The sequence below is a fragment of the Vespa crabro genome, chromosome 13 (genome assembly GCF_910589235.1).
Source record: "Vespa crabro chromosome 13, iyVesCrab1.2, whole genome shotgun sequence".
NCBI classification, from domain to species: domain Eukaryota; kingdom Metazoa; phylum Arthropoda; class Insecta; order Hymenoptera; family Vespidae; genus Vespa; species Vespa crabro.
Genome location: NC_060967.1, coordinates 825,748 through 837,500, shown reverse-complemented (window position 1 = coordinate 837,500; position 11,753 = coordinate 825,748). Strand labels below are relative to the sequence as shown.

Here is an 11,753-nt window from a genome sequence, read left to right as displayed (position 1 = left end):
AATTAACTTTATTGCACGATTAAAAAAAAAAAAAAAAAAAATAAATAAAACGAACGAACGGAAGCAAAACTTGAATGAACAGCGTAAGCGAGTGGGTGACTTATTTCTTTTTTTTTTTTTTTCTTTTTCCTCTTCGTTTCTTCCTCTTCTTCCTCTTTTTTTTCTTCTTTCAATTAACATTTCTGCGTGTTAAAAAAGAAAAAAAAAAAAAAGAGAAAGAGATTAAAAGAGGAAAGGTCACAAACGAAAGCAAAACTTAATGAGCCAGTGTATGCAGGTGACCCTTCTTTCTTCTCTTTTTCTTTTCGTTTCTTTATTTTCTTCTATTGCCTCCTTTTTTTTATGTTTCATTTTTCTTCTTCTTCTTCTTTTTTCTTAATAATTAATGTGCATATTGCATATTATCAAAGAAACAAAAAATAAATAGATAATTAAATAAATAAGAACGAAACTTAATAAGCAATATTTTCTTGTGAATTGTGCTTTCTCTCTCTCTCTCTCTCTCTCTCTCTCTCTCTCTCTTTTTCTTTCTCTCCTCTTCTCTCCTCTTCTCTTCTCCTCTCGTTCTTTCTCGATAGCGGAATCGTAAATCCAAATATCCTGCTAGAACGGTCAGGATTTATTTCGCGAAATTCCAGGGAGTTGATTTGTGAGGTCCCGCGACGCGTCAGCTGCCATAATTTATGGCCGATGAGTTATGCGTTTTGTTCACTTAAGGGAGGACTCATTGGTAAAAGAAAAAAAAAAAAAGAAAAGAGTGAGAGTAAGAGAGGAGGGTTGGAGAGAAGTAAGAACGGACGAAGATATAAAAGAAGAACGTGAAATACGAGATTCTCGAATCGATTCTCGAATCGATTCTCGAAAATCGAATCTACGATTCGGTTTATTGGACATCGATCTTTATATGGCAAAGAATGTAAAAAAGTCCCTAGATATATATATATATATATATATATATATATAGATGCCACGAATAATTTTTAGGTTACTTTTTAATAACAATCGTCATCATTATTATTTATTATTATTGTTATTATTGTTATTATTATTATTATTATTGCTACTTTTAATGATCGGTCATTTATTTTTTTATTTTTTCTGTCATTCACTTTGATCATTATCAATGATCGGATTATTGAATGTTTACTCGCTAAAAAAAAAAAAACACAAGAGAAGAGAAAGAAATAGAAAGGAAAGAAAAAAAATATCTCGCAGGAAGAGCGAGTGAGATCGCAAGAAAATTTCTATCCGGTCTCCTCCGTAGAGCCTCGTGGTCGGTCGAAGAAATATTTGTTCTTGTTATCTCTCGAAAATTGTTTGCTCTTACCTTCCACGGATTAATAAACTAGAGATCTTTTTGTATATATACATACATACATATATATATATATATATATATATATATATATATATATGTATATATAAGGTCGTCTAACGTTGGTTGCACTTTTCTCTCTCTCCCTCTCTCTCTTTCTCTCTTTTTCTTACGCATACGCTATCGCACTCGTTACACACGAAAGATATTTATCACGTGCTTTCTTATCATTACGACTTCGTTCGTACGTACGCACGCATCATACACGCATACATACACATATACGGTGTATGTACATTTATATACGACTCACATTTATCGGCGAGATGAAAGAGAGAAAAAAAGTGCGTTGGTTGCGGCGCCGCGTTCCGTTATTTAATGGAGAGGTGACTGAAGGTGTTTGTCTCTTTCTATCTATCTATCTATCTATCTATTTATTTATCTATCTGTCTCTCTCAACTCGTCTCTTTTCGTCTCGTTTCGTTTAGTTTCGTTTCGTTTCGTTTTGTTGCCATCGTGTCGGTAAAGTCATAGTTCTCTTTTACCGGCGGTGAACCTTCCGGGAAAAAAAAGAAAAAAGAAAGAAAAAAAAGGAAAAGAAAAAAAAACGTACTGTGCAACATCACGCTCGACATCAAAGTCTGACGTGAACGTGAGAGATACTCGTTGAAAAGAAAGAAAAATAAAAAAGAAAAAAAAAGAGAGAGAGAGAAAGAGAGAGGGCGAATAAATCAAAACTCACTTCTTTATCTCGCAGAATTCATTTTCCTTTTGAATTTCGTGCTTCAGTTTTTACCTACATATCATCGACGCTTTTCATTAATTCCCTAGCGAACGTCCAATTAGTAATAACGTCAAACGTTGCCGCCGCTCTAAATACACGTCTCTTTCATCTTCTTTTTTTCTTTTTTTTTTTTTCTTTTTTTTTTTTTTTCTTTTTCCTTTTTTTCCTTTCTTTTTTCTATGATAGCTCGAAAAAGTATTAGTAAGTAAGTACATAGATATGTCTCTTTGTGTATATATATATATATATATATACATATCTATGTACATTTATATCTCGAAAGTAACTCTCCAATCGGATCGAACTTTGAAGTGAAGAGAAAAAAAATCAAAAAAGTAAAAGGAGAAAGAAAAAAAGATGAAAGAGAGAGAGAGATAAAAAGAGAGAGGGAGAGAGAGAGAGAGGGAGAGGGAGAGAAATATCGATTGATTTTTATACGACGAAGCATACAGAAAATGAGACAGAGAGAGAGAGAGAGAGAGAGAAACGTCGACGATTAAGTTGCGATAATATGATTAATAGGAACGAAAAGGAGAACGTGGAGGAGTTTAAAGTTTCGAACTGAAAACTCCATTAGCTTTACCCACTTTCTTGGAAGGTGAAAGGTCACGCTAGAGCACTCATCGTCAGCTCAGTCGTCGTTCGCTTTTCTCATTCTCACTCTTCCTACACTCCTCTTCTTTTTTTTCTTCTCCTTCTTCTACTTCACGTTTCTTTCTTTTTTTACTCCTTCATTTTCGAGTTTTTCGGAAAACGTTCTTTCATTTCGCGCGATTACACGCGAAGTGTATTCTTGTTTATTCGCCCTAATATGCAATATTATATAATTGACTGACAAAAGTCCGTCCCTCCTTTGACTTTTTGACGTACTTTTGGATCTACCTCTTTTTTTCTTCTTCTCTTTTTCTCCCGTGTCTGCCGTGCGAAAAAAAGAACTCTCGCGTGTAAGGATTGATTTTCGAAAAGAAAACAAAAAGAAGAATGTATAAAACTTGCGTTTGAAAACTAATGTTAATCATATAAAAAGAGTAATTTGAGATACGTCGTACGTGGAAAAGTATAAATAAAGATATAAAGTATGCGAAGAAATTGTTCTCGAGCGGAAACGTCGAGTGTGTGGTAAAAAGAAAAAGAAAAAAAAAAAAAAAAGAATAAAAAGAGAAAATAGAAAACAAAAAATCACCGTCTAAAAAAGAAACCCAGGTGCGCATTCAAAGCTACCGACGAGTCACTCTCACTTTTTTGACCATGTCAACGTAAGAAGGAAGTAATTAAGAAATAGGAATGACGAAAAGAAAAGAAAGAAAGAAAAAAAGATAAAGAAAGATCGGATCGAGGGATCTTTATTGATCCCATCCGGAATAGTAATAATAATAATAATAATGAAGATGATGATGATGATAATAATGATAATAATAATAATAACGATAATAATCAAAATTGAAATCAAAGTGTCTGTCGATTTATTTTAAAGGATCATCGAAAGGGACGGACAAGCCCTTTATCACGATAAATACACATTTCGTAGGTACGATCCATTCTTAAATTCGGGTGGTGCGAAACCATGAATCAAAAACTTTTTCTTATTATTATTATTATTATTATTATTATTATTATTTTCTGTGTCCTACTACTCACCGTCACGGAAACTGTTAAAACTAATTTAGATCAATCAACGGTCCTATTTAATCTCGGTCCCCGACTCGAAAGCGAACGAATATTATATAGTATATGTATGAACTTATACAACACCTCAAATCGACTCCCCACCCCCTCCACCCCCATCCCTCACCTCTCTATTTATCAATCTCTCTCTATCTCCCTCTATCTCTGTCTATTTATCTATCTATCTGTCTTTCTCACTCTCTCTCTTTTTCTCTCTCTCTCTCTACATCCCAACATATTCGAGGTCTCGTGATAATCTTCATGGTATTAACGCGATCGTAAAAATCCTGTTTGACAAGCCGTTAATACGGTTGTGAAAGACGGCCAACAACATCCGGAGATACATCAGATATGGAGGGGAGAAAAAAAATTGCGCCAATTTTAAACGCACCTTTACGACGATTCATTGATATTTTTTTTTTATTTCTCGAGAGAGAGAGAGAGATAGAAAGATCTTATTTTCAATTATTTAAATTAACTGTATACGAAATTTCGACTCTTTCACTTTTTCCTCAAAATTCTTTTTCTTTTTATTCCTCTATTTCTTTTTATCTCTTTTCTTTCCTTCCGATCAATGGATACACATCAATGAACAATAGTAGATGTGAAGGTTAAAAAATGTGGGACGATTTACATCGACCTGTTCCTTTCTTTATCTCTTTCATATATATATATATATATTTATATTTTCCTTTTCCTCTTTTTTCTTTTTCTTTCCCTGTTTCTCTCTCTTTCTTTCTCTCTTTCTTTCGATCTCTCTCTCCCCGAAAGGACATTTTTCTACTCCTGGAGAACGAATAAGATCGTTCACGGTTATTGTATCATTTCCTTTGGACCAAGAATTTCTCCAGGTAGAATTGGTTAAAAAGGTCCGATTTTCTTTTTCTTCTTCTTCTTCCGATTTTTCTTACTATGAAAAACGTAACAATAACAAGAAAAAAAATATAAATGAAAGAAAGAAAGAAAGAAAGAAAGAAAGAAAGAAAGAAAGAAAATAGACTATTCGCATAGTAAAGAGAAATATAAAATGAGTAAATAAAAGAAAATAAAATATAAGCTATATATATATAAATACGTGCTCTTCTCGGTCTCGTTCACGTTAAAGTAAAAGAGAAGACTTCCTCAACAATTTTTCCCTGATCAAAAACAGGGGTGAAAGGGAAGAGGGTTAAGCTTATACAGGTCACACATTATATATTTGTTTTTCCGGTCTATACAAAAATACATAGAAAGTTGACATTATTCTCTCGTTCATCATTGACCAGAAGAAACACTCTTTCTCTCTCTTTCTCTTTTAAACACACGTAGCCATATATATATATATATATATATATATATATATATATATATATATATACACAGTGATACATGTAGACACGCGTATACAAACACATACTTGTTATACACTACCCATGCTCGTTAATCAAAAGGGATTTCCATGCCAGTGAGCCGCGATCTGATCTAGCTATGACATGGTTAATTTACTATGCTCTACAAAAGCGATACCGCCATCCTCATCCTCATCCTCATCCTCATCCTCATCCTCATCCTCATCCTCATCCTCATTCTCATTCTCCTTTCCCTCCTTCATCTCCTTAGGAAAGGTGTAATAGTAGAAGAAGGATGTAGAGTTGGAAGTGAAGGTGGAGGTGAACGAGGTGTTAGTATTACGCGAACTATGTTTTCGAACGATGACATTAAACGAGTGCAAACGACTACGACGACGACAAGGACGATCGATATGTTACGCTAAATTAACTCTTCAAAATTTTTCGAGCTTCCATCTTGAATTGATTCATGAGATTTTTTTTTTAACATCTACATGTTTTATATTTATGTATTTACTATGTATACGCTCGATTATTCCTGGTCATATTTCTTTTTTTTTCTTTTTTTTTTTTCGTATTTTTTCCATTTGCAATATAAATCCGTATTCGATTAACTCGTTCGAATATTGTATATGATTTATTCCGATAGAGAGAAAGAGAGAGAGAGAGAGAGAAAGAGAGGCAATGATAAGGGATTTACAATTTACGTTTGTTTATGCGGCATTGAGAACTGTTTACACTTGGGAATTTTTTTATTTATTTTATAAAATAAATCTATAAAATCTATGAAATAAATTGAAAAGAATAATTTAATAATCTAATAACTTCAGGCAGTAGTTAATCGATGTTTTTATTCGCGCGTGATGGAGAAAAAATTTTTCAGAAACCCTGTAATTTGAAATATATTTTTTCTCTCTCTCTCTTTTTTTTTTCAACGATCTAATATTCCTATCTTTTTCACAAATTCATAAATTTGAACCGATTAACTAACCTCAGCTAGAACGTTATTTCATAATGGAATTTTGGAATGGAATTTTAGTAATATTTTTTTTTTTTTTTTTTTTTTTTTTGCCGGACGTTAGGACGCGCTGCGTCCCACGAAGGTACGAATTTTTGTGCAGAAATTGACGCGGTTGTAGATTACAGAGCCTCTATATGTAACCGCAATTGGATGGAAAAAAAAATTTTTTTCCTTATATATAATTTATTTCCACGCACACAAACATTTATATATATATATAAAATATCGAGTAACAAACATGGAATTATTTCAATTTATTTTACTCCCGTCATGGAAAAAGAAGAAAGAAAGAAAGAAAGGAAAGAAAAAGAAAAGAACATTCCTAAAATACGTCAATTATTTTGGCGCCAAGAACGTGTATAATCCACTTAACAAAACGGAAATATATTTTCGACGTGCGTTAAACGAGTCGGGGAGGGGAGCGAAGGGGTGGGGAAGGGGGAGAGCAAAAAAAGAAAGATACCGTAGCTACGTGGAATGGCCTCGTCATTGGCTAAAGGATCGTGGAAAGGAATGCAGAAAGGAACCTTTTCACGAAGAACGAGAGAGTGAGAGAAAGAAAAAGAAAAAGAAAAAGAGGAGAAGCTATAGCTTGGCCAAGCGGACTTAATGGTCGTCGTTACAAGTTATAACTTTTGAATAAGCAGACTTGTTGTAGTCTCTCTCACTCTTTCTTTTTCTTTCTCTCTCTGTTACTCTTTCAGAACGACTGGAAACCAGCTCACCTTGCTTACGCGTTACCCTGATGAGTTCCATCTCTGTGGAATTTGCGATCCGTTAAGAGTAGCGCCCTCTCCTCGATCGTACTTTCGAACATTTCCAAGTGATTTCATACGAATCCTAAATAAAGAAAAACAAAAAGTGTAATAATAATAACAACAACAACAATAACAGCAACAACAACAACAACAACAACAACGACGATGTTTTTCATTCTTCCTTTTTTTTTCTTTTTTTTTTTTTTTTTTCCAGTTATGCATGCACATCGTTATTTTCAATATAGAAGTTTGCAACAGCGAACTTAAAATGCCTCTTTAATTGATACGTCAAAGATTTGAAATTTATTTTATTTTATTTAATGAAAAATAAAATAAATAAATATATATAAATCCATTACATTTGATATGTTTTCTCAGCATTATTATATCGTTATTATTAACAGTAACTAAACACGTAAGATTTTTTATAATTTGCAAATTCGTTAATTCAATTGATTCGTAAGAGATCTGAGTGGAAGGAAAAAAAAGGAAAAGAAAAGAAGAAGATAAGATAAAAGGAATGACATTACTTTTATCCGTTGATACATATTTCTAAATTTACTCCGATAGTCGACTAGAGTAATCAGTCGGTCGGTCGAAAGACAGGAAAAGATTGAATCGAGAAGGGGTAGCAAATAAATGTTGGTAAGAATTATAGGGTAGCTGTCGGTCTTTATTTATCTATTTATCAGCTTACACATAAACACGGTAAAGTGGTACAGGGTTTGTCGACCCCCCTGATTGATGGCCCACACTATTTTTACTTGGCACCGTGTGCGTATCGTTGAAGACGTAGAAAGAAAAATAAAAGGAAAAGCAAAAAAAATGAGAGAGAGAGAGAGAGAGAGGGTGAGAAAGAGTGAGGGTGAGTGAAAAGTGAGAAAAGAGAAAAAGAGAGAGAAAGTCTGAGGATACTCGCGTTCTTGAGTTGAATGCATGCGTGCGTGAGTTAGTGAGTGAGTTAGTGAGTGTGAGTTGCGTCTTCCGGTTGTACGATACGAGGGGAAAGATTCCTTCGAATGATTTATCGCAATTTCATTTTTATTGCTCCCATACTCGCCATGCTCCCTACCATGGGTGTCGCGTTTATTGTTTATTTTTCACTGAGAATCACGCGAAATCTTTCGTGCAAGAAAATATATATATATATATATATATATATATATATATGTATATATATATGTGTGTAGGGAGAGAAAAAGAGAGGGAGGGAGAGAAATATTCTTTACTTCCGTTAAAATAATTCTAAAGAAATTTAATGCAGTTTAACGATTGCAAAGCGCGTCACGACAAACGTTCAGTTTACAAATATAATATCCATTTCAATTTTTCAATTATTATAAATCACATAAATTTCAAATCAACCGTCGGCTACGTTAATGTTTCCTCTCGAAACTTGGTGACGAGGAGGAGGAGAAGAAGGGGTAGTAGTATATCGATCGATGTTGGGACAATTGCGTTATGTGTCTGACATGGTTGAATATTATATAGAGGCACACGATCAGTAATATATTAGTTTTATATACATATATATTATATTATATTATATATACATACACACACACACATATAGTTTAATATAGAAGAAATGAGGATAACGTGAAATCGTATATTCATTGATGAACATCCTAGGATGAAGGTCCTGTGGTTATTATTTAATAATGGATTTACTCACATCAAATATTTTATTCTTGTTTCTGAAAATGTATATATTTATACATACATACATACATACATATATATATGTATTTTAAAACGTGGGGAATATAATTTCTAAATCATAGATGTATATCGTATATAGTACTCTTTCTTTCTCTTTCTCTTCTTTTCATTAATTGTTTTTTCTATTCTTTTCTTCTCCTTTCTTTTCTTTTTCTTTCTTTCTTCTTTTCTTTTTTACACGACCTATTGCATCCCCTGAAGATTCACGAAATAACAAAACGAAAAGAAAAGAAGAAAAAAAAAAGAAATAATAAAAAAAGATAAAAAGGAAGGAGAAAAAAAAATTACCAAAGACAAAGCTCCGTCGTCGTTAATGGCTCCTTTTCCAAAAAGAAAAAAAAACAAAAAAAAAGAAATAGAAAAAGAGATTCGCCGCCATTTTCTTCCTTCTCCCTCCAACCTTTTTTTCCACCTTTTGTCAGGCTAACATCGCGATTTTACCCATTAGGCGTAACGAAGTGTACACAGGAGAGCGAGAGTGAGAAAGAGATGAGAAGAGAAGAAAAGGGATGAAGGGGGGTGATGTAGGGAGGCAGGGCGAGAATGTGGAAGGGTGTAGGAGGATATAGGAAGAGGGTTGGGAATGAGTACACCCCTGCGTTCTCTCTTGATACGTGCGAATGGTAGGAGAATTGACCCTGTCGGGAAACGCAACAGCAGCAGCAGCAGCAGCTAACACCAGCAATACACCAGCATCAGCATCAAGCAGCAACTAACAACAACAACAACAATAAACAACAACAGCATCAGCATCAGCTATAGCTATAGCTACAGCAGCAGTTAAAGGAGTGTCTCGACGATGCACAACGTACTCGTTACACCTCTCGCATGGGTGCACGCGTCCTCACAATCATCACCAACAACGTCGACGACGTTCTCTCTCTTTCTCTCTGTGACTCTTTGTTCTCTCTTTGTATAGGATAAAAAGAGAAAGCGAGAGAGAGAGAGAGAGGGAGAGGGAGGGAGGGAGGGAAGGAAAGAGGAGGGGAGGAAGGGGTTGTAAAAATCGGTCGTGTTTGTTGGGGTAGGTCGGAAGAGACGGTAGAAGCTCTGGAAGTTTAATACCCCGTTGCTTTCATTACGAGTCATATCACGTGTTCCTCTAACCCTCCTCTCCCATCCTCCTGCTCCTCTCTATCCCCTTCAATCTCATCCCTTCAACCCTTAAATCCTCTACCACCTTCCCCCCCTCCCTACACTCGTCATCTTTTGTTTTTTTCACGTAGTACGAAGCTTTTTCGATCGAAGTGCGAAGAGATTTTTCACGTAAAAAGAAAGCAAATGAGTGAAAGAAAGAAAGGATGAAGGAAAGAAAATAGTGAAAAATAGATCCTTAGATCTTCTTCCTTTTCTTCTTCTACTTCTTCTTCTTGTTATTTTCCTTCTTTTTCTTTCTGTTTTCTTTCTTTCTTTTTTTTTTTTTCTCCATCCTATTCATCGTTCGTATTGCAATCTCGTAAAAGACGGCCAATAAGCGCCAAAGACATTTGAAATTCTATGATTAATATAAAATCCTTGATGATTATATATTACGAAATGACTCTCAATTGCCTATGTACGTAAGTACATAAGTATATATATATAATGTTTGTATGTATATAGTAAAATAAATCTTTCGTTTACGAAGGCTGCTATTAACGGTACGCGTATTAATGTCAGCCGACGTTAAATAAAAGTCTATAGATAAAGTCGGTATTCTCGCGGATAGATCGTAAAAAAGTTTAACGCTTGCCGATAGAAAAGAAAAATTGAAAAGATAAAAAATTGCCAAGACATAGAAAGAAGGCGGAGAAAAAGAAGAAAGGGGTGGAGAATACCGGGAGATAGATAAATAGATAAAGTGATCGATAGTGATCGTAATTTTACTACGAGTATGATCTTTTAAAAATTGTAATAAGAAAAGAAGAGAAGAAATGTAGAAAGAAAAAAGTTCGATCGATGAAATGGAAAACACGAAGCGAAAAGTGAGAGAAAGAAAGGGAGATAGAGAGAGAAAGAGAGAGATAGAGAAGATATTAGATGGGAGGATGAAAGAGGAGGAAATGAGGAGATAAATTTCTTATAGATTTACACCTGAAAGAATTTAGATTTAGATAGAGTTATGTTGACGATCGAAAAATTGTATTTTTAAAATATGCGCGTTTTAAAATACCTCATGAATATCAGGGATGCAGCCATTGCTAGCATTGTTGTTGTTGTTGTTGTTGTTGTTGTTGTTGTTGTTATTATAGTTGTTATGGTTGTTACTGCTGCTGGCTGATGCTGATGTTGTTGATGTTGACGTAAATGGAAAAAGCATGTAGGTATCTATATATTGTACCATCACGAAAAGTAATTTTGTTCTTACGTTTATGTTGAACTACGTACGTGTAACTGTAAAGGAATAAGAGAGGAGAGGATTGAAGAGGGTTGAACCGGAACCCTTGGACTCCGGCAGCCGACAAACAACTTCGTCGGCGTCATCATCGTCGTCGTCGTCGTCGTCGTCGTCGTCGTCGTCGTCGTCGTCGTCGTCGTCGTCGTCGTCGTCGTCGTTGTTGTTGTCGTAGTCGATGTCGTAGTCGTTGAGAATCTCTTGCCAAGCATACGCACGCCATTATACTCGTTCTATCCTGTGCACAGGGGTGTAGTGAACTCTCTCTCACACGCACGTGTGTGTATATATATGTATATATGTATATATATATATATATATATAATAGATATATACCCAAGTTCTGGTAGTGTTAGAGCAACCTTTTTCGTGGCACTAAAAGCCAAGCGCATCATTGGGGGCTGCGTTTTATTGTTTCGCGGAACATCAAGTTCTCCAGTTTGTTGAACGTCGATGTTTTGTCTTATTTTTCTCTATCTATCTCTATCTCCATTTTTTCTGTCATTGCGAGAGAAAAAAAAGAAATTTGTAATATCCTTCCTATATATTATTCATACGTACGAATAGATCTAATAAGTAGTATTAATCCTAATTGTGCACTTTGAACAGCTGCCATTTATTAAGAATGAATAATTTTGACTCCAAAAAAATATATTCTTCGAAACCGTGTAAATGATAATAATAATAATAATAATAATCAATAGTTTGTAAAAGCATTTCCAATTTTGTCATTAAAAAGAAAGTCATGTATCATGGAATGCACAAATTGTTTTAATTGAGCTGAAA

The 11,753-nt window shown here is 34.5% G+C and overlaps 1 protein-coding gene across 4 annotated transcripts in view; it reads left to right on the top strand.

The window, feature by feature from the left end:
- The window catches only part of LOC124428630 (glypican-6), a 112,502-nt gene that overhangs the window by 2,359 nt on the left and 98,390 nt on the right, over positions 1–11,753 (top strand). The window lies entirely within an intron of this gene.